Source organism: Anser anser (assembly GCF_964211835.1).
Source record: "Anser anser genome assembly, chromosome: 4".
Classification (NCBI taxonomy): domain Eukaryota; kingdom Metazoa; phylum Chordata; class Aves; order Anseriformes; family Anatidae; genus Anser; species Anser anser.
The window spans coordinates 58,930,098-58,945,653 of record NC_139724.1 but is presented as its reverse complement, the minus strand read 5'-3'; the positions used below and the strand labels follow the sequence as shown (position 1 = coordinate 58,945,653).

Sequence of the window (15,556 nt, the reverse complement as noted above, 5' to 3'; positions counted from 1 at the left end):
CTAACTTTTCCCTGTAAGATGAAAAGAACTTCAAAGGTCAAATTTTACCTATTATTCTAATGAAAAGTGGGATGCTTCTAAAGCTGTTGGTAAAGAATGTAATTTCATAAACTTCTCCTTTCCCTTCTTAGCTTCATTAGAGTTCTTACTGTGATTTTAACATTTGAGCACACCAAAATATTAAAAGCCCACACAGCTTGCATTTTTCCCCTTTAGTTGTACTGTGAAGATAGCATCAAAACCTGTCCCAGAGCCTCCAATCACTCTTAATTTATTGTAATAAATAAAAAGGAGGAAGATTTATGAAAAAGTCATTGAGAAACTTATGCAGTGGGAAATATTAACCAGTATCTATCGAACATCTTTTGCAAGCAGCTTTGTTTTGCAGTCTACAGAAAGTCAGCCAAATTAAGGCACATTGCATACTTTTTTTTTTTTTTTTTTTGGTAATGCTGTAGTACATAGAACTCTTTTTTTTTTTTTTGTAAGTAAGACGCAAACTTAATTAGAATCAATTCCAACAGTCCCACCATGTCTGTAGATGGAACCAAGAATAGAAAGAAAAAAAAAAAACAAAATTATTAAGATAGTGTTTTATTTACAGTTCAGTGAATTGAAGGAAGAAAACTTCTGTCTCCAGTGATATCACCTCTTGCCTTATCAAGTTTTGATTTTCTCTTGAAATTCTCAGTTCATCAAGAGAAACAAAAGGTAAAGGATAAAAAAAAAAAGTATGTTCAGATACTTTCTAAACTGCTTTATTATACATAAGTTTTAGAGTTAGAAATAAAATTTAATGTATCTGACAATGAAATAGGAATGTATCTCGAGAGAAGGATTTTGGAATAATTCATAAAGTAATTCTGATGTTTTGAGGTACATATACAGTTGAGAATTGTCAGTGAACTGCTTTAACATTTAATTGATTTTTATTTCCTCATTGGCTATACTGCATAGTGCTTCACATCAATAGTAATTTTGGAAATGAATGACAGGAGGGACTTACAATACCCTTCCCTAGGCTAGAAAGAATACAAGAAAGAATAAACTGTGCCCTTTGAACGTACACAGCAGTAAAATGCATAGTACAATTATTCCCTCAATTTCTCCTGTAGTTCTGTGATATCCCAGGGTTTTTAATGGGAGAATTAAGGAATTTGGTTATTTCTTTGCATGTTAAAGGCAGGTCAAATTAGAGATTTTTAATAGCAACAGCTTATATATTAGATGTCTCTGACCCCCTCCTCTTATCATTAAAATCTTTTATTGTCTTTGGCTACTTGATTTCAGCATTCTGGTTGCTCCTCTGCTTGTACCTTGTTATCTAAAATCTTTATTATTTTTGCTAAATTGGTGAGCGTAGGATATCTCTGTATCACATCTTTCCATATGCACACACTTTCCCCAACACTCTTTTTTGTTTTCCTACCATTTCCATTAATGGTAATTGCTAGTTCACTTTCTCTTCCTTTTCCTAAACCTGAATGCTTGCTGTGAGAAACCTGCTTTAAATGTCAGCACATTTCCTTGTCTCAGCCTCATTTTCTTATGCTGTTTGCCAGCTCTGCTTATATGGGAGCTGTTGCATCTAATGCTCTAAAGCTCTCTTAGGCAGATCCTCATCAAATGTAAATTTACTTAATATCATTGAAAGCATTGGAGCTGAAAAGCTGTCTTTCTGTATTCTTTCAAATTGCAATAGCTGCATAAAATGTAGAATCAGAGAGTTGATGAGGTTCTGGAGATCTGGTCCAACCCCCCTGTTCCAAGATGGGTCAAGTACAGCAGATTGATCAATGTCATGTTCAGACAATTGTTGTATATCTCCAGGGACAGAGACTGGGCAATCTCTCTGGGCAACCTGTTCCAATGTTCAGTCATACTTACAGTAAACCCTTTTTTTTTTTTTTTTTCCTTACATTAAATTTTCTATGTTTTAGTTTTTGCCTTTTGCTGCTTGTCTTTTCCCTGGGTATTCCTCTTTCCAGGCTGGCTCTGTCCTCTTTCCTCAGATATTGATAAACGTTTGTAAGATTCCCTGTGCATTTCTTCTCCAGGCTGAATTCCTAACTCTCATCTTTTCCTCATATGACAGATGCCCTGATCCCTTCATCATCTTTATGGCCTCTCACTGGACTCTGCTTGGTAGCTGTATGTCTCTCTTGCACTGGGAAGCCTAGAACTGGGTATAATAACTTCAGATGTCTCTAATCATTGCTGACGAGAGTGGGAGGATCACCTGCCTCAAATTCCCGGCAACGCTCCTAAACAGAGTGTTACTGTTTTTTGCTGTGAGGGCACATTGCTGGCTCATGTTCAGCTTGCTGGCCACCAGGGGGCTGCAGGCCCTCCGCAAGGCTACCTTCCATTGGCCTCTGTACTGGATGGAAGAAGTGGTGGTGGTGGTTCTTCAGCTTCCCAGGGTTCAAGGTGAGGCTGAACACCTTGTAGTTCTCCTAATCTTCCTCCTTGTCATTCTTCAGAATAAGAGTGGTCACCCTTTCTCCATTCCTCAGGTGATCCGTGAAAAGTAACCAACCCTCCTGGAATCTATATTTAAATTTATAGGTATTTTTCATCTTTTATGCCATTGCTGCTGATGCATGTACATGAGTCTGTTCCTATCTGTCTGTAGAGGGCCTCATCTGCTTGGTCTTTTTGGTCAGGTGGCCTGTAGCGGACCCCCACTATAATATCACCTGTCCCAGCCCTCCCTTTAGTCCTGACCCATAAGCTTTCTGTCAGCTCCTCATCCATCCCCAGGCAGAGCTCCATGCACTACAGCTGGTCGTTGATATAGAGGGCAATGCCCCCTCCTTGTCTTCCCTGCCTGTCCTTCCTAAACAGCCTGTATCCTTCCAGGAGAACACCATAGTCATGGGAGTCATCCCACCACATCTGACAGCCCTGCAAGAATACGCATGTCTCTAACTCATCTTTTTGCTCATAATGTGTGTTTTACTATACAGGCACTTAAGAGGGGCACCCCAACATGTTCTGTTCCTAGAAAGTGTTTGGAGGTTTTCTCCACAATGGTGCCTTGTAGGCATTTCCTTGCTAACCTGCAAGTGCTTCAAGTGACCCCACTTAAGTCCCCCATTTTGTTTTATGATCCCTCCCTATCACCCCATGCTCCTTGTTCAGCAGCCCCGTGTGTCACTCGTTCAACAGGGCTGCTGAGAAAGAGTCTCAAATTTCTTCTCTGTAGAATAATTGAAAGCAGTATTTAGTATTTATTTTTCCATGCCATAAAGAGGCACTGATTGAGATGAGATTGAAAATGTGTTGTGCTGGGCATAGTATAAACATGCTTAAAGTCTAATCCTTACAAAGTTTACAATCTAAACCAGCAAGACAGTCAGAAGTCAGGAGAGCAAGAATAGGTAAACCACCCTGTCTGCGCTCATGCAACTTGACAGCAGCTTAAATTTGGGTTAAAACTTTCCAGCTTTCCAGATTGCCAAGTTATTTCCATATGCAGTAAATCATGTTTCCCCTATGAAGTATTTTCTGTGCTAATACTTTTCCTGATGAGTTCAAAATGCCACAAGTGTCAATATTTATAGTTTCTATTATTTACTACATATTTTACTGCTTAGTAGAGCTCACTACCAACGATTTATTTAGATATTCTCTTTTTACATTCTTTGATTCCGTAGTAATTCATTCTATCCTCTTTGATCATTCAAAATAGTTCATCTACATCTTTTTTACTTTCGTATTCTAGTTGGTGCCTCTTTACATTGCTCAGACAAGTGAAACACAGATAATATTTTAAAAATTATTTCTGTGCTTGGTGTGGTCTAAATATTCCATGAATTGTGGGACAGTCTTTCTTTCAGGTAAGCAGTATTTTCAATTTAGGATTTATAAGATGATAGCAACATTTGACTTGGCTGTGGGTTTATTAATGGAAATTTAATAGATCATCTCTCTCATTAACTGATATATTCTTAGTTAAAGTGTCCACATTTTTTCTTCAAAAGTTTAAGGCTTCTTCATATTGTCCTCTGAGCTGCCAAAGTAGCTGAAAGAAATCCATTATGTATAATGCAATGACAGTTCAAGAATCTATGCTGCTGTAAAATCATACACATTGAAAGATAGCCCCTGCTTCATAAAGCTCCTTGTTTGATATTTTTTCTCAAAGGTAGTGGTACTAGCAATAAAGTCCATTGTCCCTCCTTATCACATTTTCTTTCCTTGTAACATCCTGGTAATTTGATCAAGGGATTAGTTGCTTACTATGACACTATGTCAGACAAACTCTGTTTACGCAGAAATGTTGGGCATTATTCTTAGTTTCTGGCTCCATTGCTCTTTGTCCATAGCAATGGATCAATGAGTCAGAATAATCTCCAAATTAGCTTTTCTCATTACTACATTTCTCTATCTGTAGAAATATTCAGAACACATCTGTTCTCTGGTGTCCGATGACATGGTCCTCAGATTTTGGTCTTGTTTTCTACCAGTATTTCCACGTTGTTGTCTCCACAATAAAAGAAATACATTTTCACAGTGCAAGTTTACAGCTCTTCTGGCTATATAAAACAAGGTGGGTATTTCCACAATAATCAGATCAAAGTGTCTTGTTGTTCTCATTAGAGTTTACTCATATTTTTACCTTGCAGAGTAACTCATGTTTTCTGGCATAGGTTACCTAAATCTTGATGGTTTCTGCATGATACATGCTAAAATGTGTTTCCTAAGCTTATTTGCTAGTCTTGCTAACATCAGAGTACCTTTTTACTTCACTTCATTATCCTCATCTGTTTCCTCAACAGAATTGACAAACAAAACGTGGCTTCAGACTTGACTGTAAGGACTAGCAGTGCTTATCTTCATATGACAGCAGTATCATTTACTAATTACTTATTACTACATTTTGTTAGTACTTAGAAATATGGTTTTGTGGATCTGTAATCTCATGTAATGCAATTATAAACATACGACAAAATAATTTGGTCCTAAGGACCTCTGTTCAGTAACGACAGTACCAAGTTTGTCATTTCATGTTTTTCCTAATGATTTAAGTCACCTTTCCAAATGGAAAAAAATGTTAGTTCTATTTTATTTTTGATAGAAATCACATCCAAAGCTGACCTATTTCTCATTGTTATACATTCCTTCTTATTTTTGAGGTAGTAGGTATGAACATACTAAAATAGTATTAGTCTGACATACTGACTGTGCCATAAAAATAAATAATGTATTTTGAGTAGATTGTTATATTCACAGATATGTTAGAGAGATTATACACATAACTGGGGGAGAGGGAAGGATAAATAAAGTTGTGATGTATCTTTTATTGACTCACTATGAAATAGTGCATTCCTGGATGAGTACAGTATCATTTACAAAGCTGAAATAAAGTATATCTTTATGTTATTGATTTAGATGTTTAAGTTCTAATGTTATTAGTAGGACAGACTAAATTTTTCAAGTGATAATGAGAATTGGCTGTGTACCATAGTTATAGTTATTACCTTAGTAATGCATTGCTACTGGGCTACTCAGATGTTAACTATTTTTTCCATGAAGATAGACATATTTGAAAACTTTGCCTTCAGTAATAAGAGAAAAATATATATTAAAAAACCCTATGATGCCTTATTTTTAATAATAATTTACTTTTGCCAGTAAAAGTATATTACACAGTTTCTGATAGTAGCCCATCAGAAATTTATGATAGTATTTTCTGGTGAAACTACTGGAAATGTTGTGCCAGAAACTGACGGTAAAAACTGTAACATGCTTATAAGTAGATCATCTTAAAGGTTAAAAAAAAAAAAAAAAAGTAAAGGAATCTCTCCTGGCTTTCTGTCCAGCTTTATTTAAAAGTGAAGCTAAACTTTAAAGTTATCATTGCCCTTTGACCAGGCTATAGCTGTTAGAGTTCAGAGTGAAAATGCTTTCTGATTAGAGTCTTATAATTGCCTTTTTACAGCAGTGAAGAAAATGCTAAAGAAAAAAATAAGTATTAATCCACAAACTACATCTGGGCACGGGTTCAAGACGTGACAGTCTAAGTTCTACCCTTGCCTCTGACCTGTTAGGTGCTTAGTAAGTCATATGTCCATTTTAATTAACAGCTATTGTCTATTTTATTTACTTACAATGAAAAATAATTGGATTGGGGTGGTTTTATGATGCGTTTGTTCAATACCTTTGAAGTAGTATTCCAGTTTCAGTTGAGGACTCATTTTCTTACTCCAAAACAAATAATAATCACAACTAAGAACTTTTTATAAGTCCCTTGTGTATTTCACGGATGAAAACTAAAGCAGTGTTCATATCAACTCTGATTAGATACTAAAACAATTTATGTATCATTCCAAATGCTGAAAAAAAATAATTTTAAGTACTTTCTTATAGACTTTTTTTTTTTCTTTCAATAGTTACACAGAACAAAACCTACAGTTTGTTATTGATGGGTGAGAGTGTTCAGCTTGAGGACAGGAAGGCTCTGCAGGGGGATCTGGATAGGTTAGATGGATGGGCCGCATCTAATCTCATGCCATTCGGCAAGTCTAAGTGTTGTGTGCTGCACTTGGGTTATATCAACCCCATGCAGTGTTTAGCCTTGGGGAGGAGTAGCTGGAGAGTTGCCTGAAAGAAAAGGAGCTGGGGGTTGCTGGTCGGCAGCTAACTGAACAAGAGCCAGCAGCGTGCCCAGGTGGTCAAGAAGGCCAATGGTATCCTGGCCTGCCCCAGAAATAGTGTGGCCAGCAGGACTGGAGAAGTGATTGTCCCTCTGCGCTGGTGAGACTGAACCTCAAGTACGGTGTTCAGTTTCGGGCCCCTCACTACTAAAAGGTTATTGAGTTGCTTAAGCATGTCCAGAGAAGAGCAACAGTGCTTGTGAAGAGACTAGAAAACAAGACACATGAGGAGCAGCTGAATATGGGGCTGGTTAGTCTTGAGAAAAGGAAGCTGAGAGGAGATCTCATCACTCTCTACAACTACCTGAAAGGAGGTTGCAGCAAAGAGGGTGTCAGTCTCTTTTCTCAGGTGGCAAGTAATAAAACGCAAATGCAAGTAATAAAATGTATCTCAAGTTGTGCCTGGGGAGACTTAGATTGGATATCAGGAAGAATTTCTTCACATGGAAAGGAGGAGCTATTGGAACAGGCTGCCAAGAGAGGTGGTGGAGTCACCATTCCTGAAAGTGTTTAAGAGACGTGTGGATGTAGTTCTTAGGGGACATGGTTTAACTGTGGACTTGTAGTGTTAGGTGGATAGTTGGACTTAATGATCTTGAAGGTCTTTTCTAAACAAAAAGATTCTATGATTGATTGATTGAGTTACCTTGGTGACACGGGTGACCAACAGTTACAGGTAACCCACACTTTCTCTTCCTATCTCCTATAAGAGATGAATACAGAAATATAACTCAGTCTAGTGAAATGTTTAATTTCTGAGGAAAGTAAAAATTATATAATCCTTATTTCCTTATACCTGCAGTGAAGATTCTAATGAACACAATTCTTGAACATGTAATTGTAGAATGAAAGCATGTGCACTTTAAATATTTTCTAGTTTGATTGGCTAGTTTTTCAACTTCTTTCTTTATTTGTACTTGCTGAATTGGTTAAAAAAGAATGCTCAGCAAACATAACTGAACAAATTGCATTTCCCTCAGCTGAACTGTATGAAAGACCCCAGAGACAAACCAAACAAGCCTAGCATGGTCCCACAGGAAGCTAGAAATTCAGCTGGCCTTTTTAAGACTGACTTCTCTGGGGAAAAAATCCCTGCAGCTGCTTTTAAATGTTGAGGGTTAAAAGCATTTTTTGTTGCTGAGAATGCACATTGGAGCATATGTAATGCTTTAATGTGCATTTTAAAGTGAAAATACAATACATCTTTTCAGAACATTTGGAAATAATCACAGACTTGCTTCTGAGATTGAATGAATTCAGAAAGGTACTTTCAAGCAGAGCTGACTGACACTCAGAATTTCCCTTCTGGAAGAAATTTTGATATTGCAAGAAAGGTTTCATTTTGAATGAGAAGAAATATAAGAACTTCTATTTTCCCTTCACTGGAAAAGTAACTGTGGAAATTGGAAACACTTTGCTTTTTTTTTTTTCATAAGGAAATTTGTCAATGTCTACATTTAAAAGATTGTTCCTTGGGCTTTTGGTAGGTGTTAGAAGAACCCAAGGAATTTTCATAACCCTAGAGAATCCAAAAGACTCTAAAAATGAAGAATTAGAGATGGATAATAATGTTTAGATTTTACATGAAGTTAAAAAAAAATCACGTTATCAGAATGTTTCATTATGTTAAACCTTTTGGAAAAGGGTTGATGGAGTTCTGGGAGACTATAGAGAGCAGGTAAGCTATCTCTCTTCAATGACTAATTTTCCCCACTCTGCAATTGATCTTACCTCATTGGGCGCATAAAGGGATTCTTCTATCGATTTCACTTTGAAGGGAAGACTTTAGTAGAATGTACTGCTGGAAACTCTGTGACTGCCTTTTTATTACCCATCCTGAAATTTGCATCCATGAACACCTTATATGAGCCAAATTGTCTCCCTTAACCCCTCCTCTCTTGGAGACCACAGTCTCTGCAGTGAATGTGCATGCAAATAAGCTCTTTTTAGCTTTGGTATTTTGCTGTGAGAATTAAAGAAAGCTGCTGGCTGAGGTGGTGGAGAAGGGCAAGAGGAGCTCTTTTCACACCTTCTCTGTCACACTGTGGCAGCACAGCTCTAGTATGCCATTGACCTGAGATGGAGAAATGGGAAGGATGGAGACAGAGTCTTAGGAAGCTTGGGCCACGTGGGTAGGGCCACTGCAGATACAGTGATATCATAATAGAATTAGTACTGAAGAATCTTAGCATCGATTACACGTAAATCTGTGATATTATGTAAAACGGTGATACTACTATGATACTGATAAGTTGCCCATCATTATTTGGCATAGATATTTCCCATTCTTTCCTGTACTATAGCTCATCTTCAGCAAGTAAGCAATGCCTGTGATGAACAGTTCTTGGGAGCATCTTAATTCTGAAAACAGTCTTCTGGGAAAGGGGAGCTGCACTCAAGAGAAACTAGGCATCCTATTTCTTGGCATGTGCTTTAATCAGTGAACGGTGGTGACAAATTGAGGTTGTTTATCCTCCTTTACCTGATGAGTATTTTAAAAAAGGGTTTTTATTATTTTTTAATCCTATATAGATCAGCTGTGTGTTGAGACAAGTGCCCATCAAAATATTTTAACCTTATGTTTCTTATTTATTTTCTCTAGACAGCACCTCACTATGCATAAGAAAGTGACGAATTATCCCACAAAGGCACTAATATCTCTTTTGTGTGGTTGCTGAAGAGACCTTCATTGAGGTTCTCTTGTATATCCTTCTGAATAGCATCCGTCTTAGCATAGCTTATTTTTATTGCACATGTGCTCTGAAACATTTTGTCTAATTTCTATTTCTGCAACAGCTGTCCTGAATATAGATCAACAACCTGAAACACTCCATTCAATTCTGTAAACTAGCAGTATTCTAGGAAAAATTTAAATAACATATTTTTGAACATACAAATACTTTGAATTCTAACAGAGAAGAGGGAATTTTCTCATTTTAAGTCTATTTTGAAGCTGTAATACTAGTTAATGATGCAAATCATAACTCATTTTCAGAAAAAATGTTAGGGGAAATCCTAGTAGGTATAATGTATCTCTCCTTAGAGAGCAAAGTAATGCTGAATCTTGAATCTGTAATGGAAGTCATAATGAATCTTCCAATATTGAAGTTGTCTCTTCACTTTGCTGTACTCTCTGTGTCTCAGACATATCACATTTCCCTTATATATCAGTAGGATTTTGATAGTCATTGACCACCATAACCTAACTTTAGCTGTCAAAAAAATTGGCATCAAGTCTAAGCAACTAGTTATGCTCCCTGCACAGTCGATCGCTAAAGAGAACCATTTTCAAAACATATAGACTCTTCTCCCAGGGCTTTGAAGTAGCTGTAGAGAACTATATAAAGACTGTAGGCATATGTCAAAATATACAATATGATAATAAATAACACATAATCATTATTCTTATTTGAAACCATGGTGGATTGGCTCTAGCTAGCAGCCAGACTCCTACCTAGCTCACTCCCCCTCCCATATTGGGATGGGGGAAAAAATAGGAAGAACGGGAGTGAGAAAGCCCATGGGTTGAGGGAGACAAGGAGACAGGGAGAGTACTTATCAATTACTGTCACATACAAAACAGACTTAACTTGGGGAAATTAATTTTTTGCCAGTTAAAAAGAAAAAAATATTGCCAATTAAAATAATTAAATTATTACTGATTGGGTCACGGGAAACAAAACCAAACAAACAAAACCCCAAAGACTTTACAAACTTACACGTTTCATCCCGCTTTCCCAGGCTCAGCTCCATTCAAAACACCACTTCTTCCTGCCTTGCTATTGTTGCAAATTACATTCAGTCACTTCAGAGAGGCAATGAGAAGTTTAAGAATAGTTGCAGTCAGGACATAGCAGTTTCTCCCTTCAGATCTTCCCTTTGCATTTTTCCTATGCTTCAGAGTGTGTTCTCCATGCTCTGCAATCCCCTCAGGGGTGTATCAGCTCCAGCTTGGGCTCATCCACAGTTCACAGTCTCTCCTAGAAAGTATTTGGTTAGATGTTTGTCCTCCGTGGGCTGTAGACCCTCTAAAGGGACCTACTCTGGCATTGGTCTCCCTCATGAGCTGCAGTTCCTTTGGGGAAGGGTGTCTGCTCTATCGTTGAACACCTCCTTCTCCTTTGCCCCTGCTGTTTCCTGTTGTTTCTCACTCTTGGTTCCTTCTTCCTCTCTCTATCTGGCATTTTCTGCCCTTATTTACATGTTTTAACAGAGCCTTCACCGGCTTGGTGAACTCACCATGGGCTCAACTTTGGCCTTTGGTGGGTCTGCTGCAGAGCTTTCTGGAAACAGCTGTGTGCAGCACAAGGCATCCCCTGTCCTCCTCTCACACAAGCCACCCTGCAGCACACCTGCTACCAAAACCTTCCCATCTACACCTGATACAAAGGGCATAAATCAGTTAACTGAGAATAGAAACCTGGTGTCATCTGGTGCCATACCTGGCACATCTGTATGTCCATATGGAGACAGGAAATATGACAGAGATCCTACAGAAGAACCTCTGAAGTGACAGCTAAGTCAAGACACTAGAAGCCTACGTGTTGACAACTCAATTGCACACCTGAATTTCTTGGCCAGTTCATTTACATATCTTTTTACTAATTGGAAGAAGTGAGGTGTTCCAACATCTCTTTTCTGAATGTCTATAAATTTCTGGACTTTTTAGCCTAGAAAGATGCAGTGTAGCACAAATATTTTACACTGTGTGAGATCTTGGCTAAAGAGAATAGAAAAATACATTATGCTGACAGCGAAACCGTTGGGCTGTAAGTAAGTTACTGGTGGAGATCCTCAAAGCTGGGTTCAGAATTCATGTTATTTAATGTATTCTTTATGAACCTGACACAAACAACAAAAATGTAATGAAATTTCTTGATGACATAAAAGTGAGAGGAACAATAAATGCAAAGCAGCACTTGAATATTAATTGTATATAATTGGCTTGAACAAGACATAACAAATACCAGCTGAGGTGACGCTCTTGTTTCTTGAGCAGGCATTGCAGTAGCCAGTGGCAGCCTGCAGCCATCAGCCAGTAGCAGCAATCTTATTCTCCATCACATGGTATAGGCTGAATCAAAGTATGACGGATTATATTAGCCTTTAGAAAACAACGATGAAATTCTATGTGATTTTAAAATTTATCAGACATATATTAACAAATCTTCCTTCATTGTTATGCCCACTATTTATGTATATTTTTTAGCTTTTGCAGGAGCTTAAAGGTGTTAATACAGTTATCAGTCCTTGACTGGTTCTACTTAGAAGCAGAGCTAGTGTGCCTTTACAAGAAGTTGGCTGGAGTGCTGTACTGGTATAGGTGTAGGCGCAAGTTACTGCTTTTCAAGCCAATGAATATTTGGGTAGCACAACTTCTGTAGATGTTCATTAAAATATTTAATTTTAGACATTTAAAACATTAAAACTAATAATTTTGAAGATCCACATTTTCCTTCCAGAAATGCTATGCTTGTGGATGCTCCCATTTATCCCTAAACTTTTCAGATTAACTCAGCCTAATTCACTAGATATTTCCAGACTTTGGTTTCTTTACAGTTACAGTATTAAAAATACGAAACACTCTAGTTTCAACATTAACTGAGAAGGGAACAACCAAAATATACAGACTGAAAAAGTCCCAAGATGGTGTAAATCAGTCCCTCAGCTGGGACTAGAACTAGGGCTTGGAAGGGCTGTTCTGATTTAGACTTGCCAAAGATCTGACCCATACTTATTATCAAAACACTCTGCTGTAATCTGCAAAAATATATGAGAGAGAACATTTATCTGGCTGACAAAAGCTTATTTCTTTAGAAAAGATGTTTAGCTCATAAGTTCAGGTAGCTTTGCATGTTTCTGGTAACCTGTGGATGACATTTGAAAATTAAGTCTGACCTGAAAGTTGAGGGAGAAGTGCAGTTAAAATAGATTAGATTTATTGCAGAGGTGGGAAATGAACAGTGCAGCCAACTAAGAGAAATATCTGTTTGACTCTGTCTAGTGTTAAGATGTTACCTTGAACTTGCAGATTGAGGAGAAATAATAATGTGCCTTGGAAATACACTATTTTGATGAATGCTGTCTACTGGAAAAGAGCCAGTTGTATTTGCTTCCTTTCTGTTTGTTGTCAGCATCTCAACACTCAACATGAACTCTACCATGGCAAACTGTCAGAATAAGTTATTTCTAGTCTGTAATGAAGGCTTCTATCACATGTTATTATTGAAAATAACAGGTCTTGAATGTGTATAGTATACAATTCATTTTCTTTTTCACAAAAGTATGGATTTTTTTAAGGTTAGAATGAGTGTGAAAACCTCTCTAACAGTACTTTAACCAAAAAAGACTGAAGATAAAATTCTCTATTACATCTAGACAGATTGTGTATATTTGTGCACATCTATTGCAATAGATATTTTGAAGTGAGAGAGAAAATACCAGTAAATAAGATGGATGAGTATTACGTAGATTAAATTATCTGAAAATTTAGTTGATTAAAATGAAAATTTTGTCAAGAAAATAAAAAGGGAATTATGTAGACAATTTTGAAAACTTACCCAACTGAATATTTAAAGATATATTGCAATATTTAATGAAAATGAAAAAAATGAAAATGTAAATCTTAGATTTATATTTAGCATAAGAAAAGCTTGAACTATAGGCTGGTCAGCCTCACCTCAATCTCTGGGAAGCAGCTAAGCCTAGAAATGGTTTCCAGGCACCTGAAAGAGAAGAAAATCACCTAGAGTAGTCAGCAAGGATTTGCCAAAGGAAAGTCATGCTTGACCAACCCAATAAAGTACTGTGATGAAATGTCTGATCTGGTAGGTGAGGGGAGAGCAGTGGATATTGTCTGCTAGGACTTCAGTAAGGCCTTTGACGCTTTCTCCCATAAGTTCTTCATGGAGAAGCAGGTGAAGTATGGTCTGGGTGAGCAGTGAGGTGGATTGAAAACTGGCTGAATGGCCAGGCCCAGAGGATGGTGATCAGTGGTGCAAAGTCTTGTTGGAGGCCAGCAATAAGCAGAGTACCCCAGAGGTCACTACTTGGTCCAGTCCTATTTAGCATCTTCATTAATGATCTGGATGACAGGGCAGAGTGTACGTGCCCTTAGTGAGTTTGCTGATGACACAAAACCAGGAGGAGTGGCTAATATGCCAGAGGGATGTGCCACCACCCAGAGAGATCCTAACAGGCTGCAAGAATGAGCTGACAGGAACCTCATGAAGTTCAACGAGGGAAACACAAAGTGCTGGGGAGGAACAAGCCCATACAGCAGAACATGCTGGGGGCTGAAAAGTGCCTTTGCAGAGAAGGACCTGAGGGTCCTGATGATCACCAAAGTAGAATATGAGACAGCAATGTGGCCTTGCAGCAAAGAAGGTTAATGGTATCCTGGGCTGCATTAGGCAAGGTACTGCCAGGGGATCAAGGGAGGTGATCCTTCCCCTCTCTTGGGCACTGGTGAGGCTACACCTGGAGTAGTGTGTTCAGTTCTGGGCTTGCCAGTATAAAAGATCTGGACATACTTGAAGGAGTCCACTGAAGTGGCACAAAGGTGATGAAGGAACTGGAGCATCTGTCACATGAGGTAAGGCTGAGAGAGCTGAGACTGCTTAGTCTGAAGAAGAGAAGACATAGAAGGGATTTAATGATATATGAAGATCTATTTGGATATTTGCATCCTGAATTTGACTATCTAAGAATTAGATATATATATTTTTTTTTGATTGAACTTCTGTAGTTTAAAAGAGAAATGACTCTGTACCTCTCTGGCTGTTGTTTTACAGTGGAAGGAATTTCCTTCTGAATGAGTCTGTTTGTCTACATGAAGTGGTACTACATAGTGGTGTTAGGTTCTCCTCTGTGATAGTGTTTTCTTGAACATAGGTAAGACAGCATTTTATCAGCATTTTATCTGTTGATGACAAAATCATGCCATCAGCTCATGGCAACAATGAAAAATGTGGGCAACCACTCCTGATCTCATGCACTATCTTCCCAAAATAAACTTTTCTACTAGTATTAGAGAGCTTCTGGTTGAATAAGGGCAAGGTAGATGCATCAACAAATGATGTATAATGCAGTTGTGGGGTCTTCAGCACCACTTTTCTTGCTCTCCTAATCTATTCCTATGTCGCTGAATTACTTGCTCATGCAAGCACAACCTAAGATAATAATTTTATTCCACATCTAAAGCCCCACAGTTTTGACCTGCTGGTTTGTGAAACTGTCATAACTCCTACACAAACTAATCCTCAGATAAGCTTAGCTTTTAATTTGTATTGATAATGAAACAGATGTTTGTCATTTATTAAAAAATAACCCAAAGGAATGAAAATGTGGATGCCATTTACAGTAGGTTCTTAAGATGCACGTGTTGAAGAAACAAAGCACTGTACACGATGAACTTTTAAATCAAGTGTGTACATGGTCTCTAATCATTCACAAGGCAATAGACCCCAAATTGGGGGAAAAAAAGGGGGAAAAAAAAGTAAGTGTACTGTATAACTCAGTTTTCAGTGGAGTATTGGAAAAAAGTATGGAGAAGCGGGGCCGGAGGGGGATTAAAAATTTGACAATACATAATGTAGAGCAGTTTAACCAGCAATGTGTAAACATTCTGAAGTATATATTTTTAGTCAATACTATATCTCACATCCAACCACATTCTCTCTTCAGTTTGCCCCACACATGAAAAAATTCCTCTATGAAAATTCTAGAGATTGTTAAAGAACTTCTTCAATCCTGGCATCACAGAAATAGAAATATTCACCAAGACTAATTCCTTTTCCTTCTCCATAGCAAATGATTGGAGATCAGAGCAGGTATAGACTAGTATGTTGAAAATCCCACTGTGACTAGCAGTGATGGCTAAAGACTGATGAAAA

The 15,556-nt window shown here is 37.8% G+C and overlaps 1 long non-coding RNA gene across 1 annotated transcript; it reads left to right on the top strand.

Moving 5' to 3' along the window:
• The first annotated feature begins 926 nt into the window (after positions 1-926).
• On the top strand, positions 927-6,297 carry LOC310898492. The gene is made up of 4 exons (XR_014583339.1): positions 927-2,430; positions 3,728-3,842; positions 4,400-4,555; positions 4,785-6,297. It is a non-coding gene; the product is annotated as an uncharacterized lncRNA (long non-coding RNA).
• The last annotated feature ends 9,259 nt before the right edge of the window (positions 6,298-15,556 follow it).